Raw genomic sequence first — 3,972 nt, 5'->3', positions numbered from 1 at the left:
AAAGAGAAAGGAAGGCAAGAATAAAGTGGGAAGAACAACTGTACCTGATTTTTTAAGAGTTACTCTAATAGCTTATTAGTCAAGACAACGTGGTATTTGCAGAGGGACAGAGAAATACATCAATGGGACCGAATCAAGAACCCAGAAATACACCCACACAAGTATAGCCAACTGATTTTTAAACATTCAATGAAGGATAGTCTTTTTAATAAATCCCTGGGTCTGAAATACTATGCACAAAACAATTTAAAAAAAAAAAAGAAAATAAGTCTCACAACTTATACAAAAATTAACTTAAAATAGGTCATAGATTTACAGGTAAAACATAAAACTAGAAAATTTTGAGAAGAAAACAGGTAAAAATCTAGGGCTAGGTGAAAAGGTCTTAGACATGACACCAAAAGCAAGCCATAAAAGAAAAATCTATAATTGGACTTCATAAAAATTAAAACTTTTAATTTGCAAGCCACGTATCTGACAAATAGCTCACATTTCAGATATATAAAGAAAATTTCAACCTGAGAAAGCTGAAGAAAAACTCTCAAAACTCAACAAACCCCAAAAGATCAACATACATTTTACTAAAGAGATATTTCATGTACTCACAAAAATATGTTCCACACCTTTAGCCGTTAGAGAGATGCAAATTAAGCCACAATAAGGTATTTTTACACACCTATTAAAAGAACTAAAATAAAAAATAATGACTATTGGCCATGCTCGTAATCCCAGCACTTTGGGAGGCTGAGGCAGGCAGATCATTTAAGTCAGGAGTCTGAGACCTGGCCAACATGGTGAAACCCTGTCTACTGAAAATACAAAAATTAGCCAGGCATGGTGGTGCCCACCTATAATTCCAGCTACTCAGGAGGCTGAGGCAGGAGAATGGCTTGAACCCAGGAGGCCTAGGTCGCGGTAAGCCAAGATGGCGCCACTGCACTCCAGCCTGGGGTACAGAGCGAGACTCCATGTCAACAAAAAAATAGTGGGTGGGAAGAGGGTGGCGTGACTTTTAAAGAGGCAGAATGAGGAAGATCTTCGCAGTGATGGAACAGATCTGTATCTTGATCATAGTGTGGGATTACATACATCCACATGTGATGAAATTTATAGAACCCCCCCCCCCACACACACACACACACACACAAATAGGTGCATGTAAAACTAATAAAATCCGTAAATTGTACCAATGTTACTTTTCTGGTTTTAAACAGGATGCTGCCATTTGAGGGAAACTACAGGTGCAGAGGTTCTTTCTGTAATGTTTTTTCAATGTCCTATGAATCTTAAATTATTTCAAAATTTTGAAAAGGTCATTTGTGCTGAACCATTCATTCAAAGTCAGGCCAAGTGCTTCTGCCTGAGCCGGGCACGGTCCTGGGCATCGGGCCTACCCCTGTGGACAAGATGGAGCTGCTGTCGCCAGAAAGCCGGCCATCCCAAAGGACCGCGGGACAATTTGCAAGTCAGCAATTATTTCAGAGCATAACGAGGGCCATGAAGGAAAAGTGACAAAGACACAGAGGGCCTGTCGGTCCCTGACATAGGAATGGCCTCTAAGAGGAAGCAGCCTTGAGGTGGGCGAGGCCTGAGTGGTGGGAAGGAGCGGGTCTGGAGAACAGCAGTCCACACAGGACACAGCATGAGCAAGGCAGAGGCAGGGATGGCACTTGAGTGGGAGCTGGAGGGAGCTAGGAGTGGGGAGGTGGCAGAGGTGGCAGGGGCAGGGCCAGGTCCTGGGGCCTCACATGCCCTGGCATTACATTGTCGTCTTGGCATCCAGGGTTGAGGTATTTATTACCTTCTGTTTCTATTTGGAGAAAACGAGGCTGAAGCCTGAGTCTAGGCCCAGCTAGAAAATGGGAGTGTAAGGTAGCTTTGTGGTCCTCATTCCTGCATTCCCCAAGTCAGAAAATCCACTTTTTTGGTTTTGTTTTTTGACACGGCGTTTTGCTCTTGTCGCCCAGGCTGGAGTGCAATGGCGCGATCTTGGCTCACTATAATCTCCGCCTCTCGGGTTCAAGCAATTCTCCTGCCTCAGCCTCCGGGGTAGCTGGGACTACAGGCATGTGCCATCACGCCCAGCTAATTTCGTATTTTTAGTAGAGACGGGGTTTCTTCATGTTGGTCAGGTTGGTCTCCAACTCCTGACCTCAGGTGATCCGCCCACCTCAGCCTCCCAAAGTGCTGGGATTACTGGCGTGAGCCACCAAGCCTGGCAAGAACCCAGTTTTGAAAAACCCACATGGAGGCCATGGCTTTGTTGCCCTCTGCACCTCAGAGGCCCCCCCTTCAGCCTGTCCTGCCTCCTGCAGGATCCAGGTATGCCCCTCGCCCGCCACCGCCACTGCCCAGCCCCATCAGGAAGGAGAAGGCCTCTGGCCCTTGGAGGGATCTTCGGGGGCCACCAGCAACAGAATACGTTTTTTCTTTATTGAATGAGGAGACTGAAGTCAGACTGAATCCAGCCCTGAATTTAAATCTGCTTTGCATTTCAGAGGAAGGTGAAGGCTCTCAAAGGGGTAGGCTTGCAAGCTGGACTCGCCCTCCTCTCCTGTTTTCAGCTTCCCTGTAGGAGGGATGGAGGTAGTGGAAGAACCAGGATCCCAATCTAGTCACACTTTTGTCAGCTCCCACCTCTCTCTCCTCCCTTCCAGCCATGCTGCAGTCCTCGGGGTCCCTGGTGCCCATTCTAGCGTGCAGGCCGTGTGTCCCTTCTGCCCTGGGCCACTCACACTCTTCGTCCCGCCATGCTGCCACCTCACCCCTGCCGGACCCTTCTGCTTTCTTTCTCTTTCTTCTTTTTCTTTCTTTCCTTTTTAGAGGCAGGGTCTCTGTCGCCCAGGCTGGAGCGCAGTGGTGCATTCATAGCTCACTGCAGCCTTGACCTCCGAGGCTCAAGCCTTCCTCCCACCTCAGCTTCCCAAAGTTCTGGGCTTACACGGTGTGCACCACCATGTCTGGGCTCTTCTGTTTTCTTTACAGTAAAACTGTTATTACCTTCCTTGTAGTTCCCACTGAAGAAACCGAGGCCCACAGAGGGAACATGACTTGCCCATGACTTGCCCATTGTATAATGCTGACTCCTTATTCCCGTCCTCATGCCTGACTAATTTTTCTATTTGTAGTAGAGATGGGGGGTTTCACTATGTTGGTCAGGCTGGTCTCTAACTTCTGACCTCAGGTGATCCACCTGCCTCAGTCTCCCCAAAGTGCTGGGATTACAGGTGTGAGCCACCATGCCAGGTCTAATTTTTATATTTTTAGTAGAGACGGGGTTTCAGCATGTTGGTCAGCCTGGTCTCAAACTCCTGGCCTCAGGTGATCTGCCTGCCTCGGTATCCCAAAGTGCTGGGATTACAGGTGTGAGCCACCACGCCTGGTCCACATTTTATGTGATTTTAACCAAAGTATATCCACAAAAAAAGCTAGAAGCTGGCCCAGCACAGTGGCTCACTCCTGTGATCCCAGCACTTTGGGAGGCCGAGGCAGGTGAATCACCTGAGATCAGGAGTTCAAGATCAGCTTGGTCAACATGGTGAAACCCCGTCTCTACTAAAAATACAAAAGTTAGCCAGATGTGGTGGTGGATGCCTATAATCCTAGCTACTCAAGAGGCTGAGGCAGGAGGATCACTTGAACCTGGGAGGCGGAGGTTGCAGTGAGCTGAGATCATGCCACTGCACTCTAGCCTGGGTGACAGAGGGAGACTTGGTCTCAAAAAAAAAAAAAAAAGCTGGAAGAAAATATGCCAAAATATTAATATTAATCATTTTGGATGATGGGAATAATGGTTATTTTTTTATTTTTATTTTTTAAGATGGGGTTTCACCATGTTGGTCAGGCTGGTCTTGAACTCCCGACCTCAGGTGATCCGCCCGCCTTGGCCTCCAAAGTGCTTGTATTACAGGCGTGAGCCACCGCGCCTGGCCTATTTGTTCTTTATACTTTTCTGCAGTTCTCTTTCTTTTC

The sequence above is a fragment of the Cebus imitator genome, unplaced genomic scaffold (genome assembly GCF_001604975.1).
Source record: "Cebus imitator isolate Cc_AM_T3 unplaced genomic scaffold, Cebus_imitator-1.0 Scaffold478, whole genome shotgun sequence".
NCBI lineage: Eukaryota > Metazoa > Chordata > Mammalia > Primates > Cebidae > Cebus > Cebus imitator.
This window is presented reverse-complemented; position numbering follows the sequence as displayed.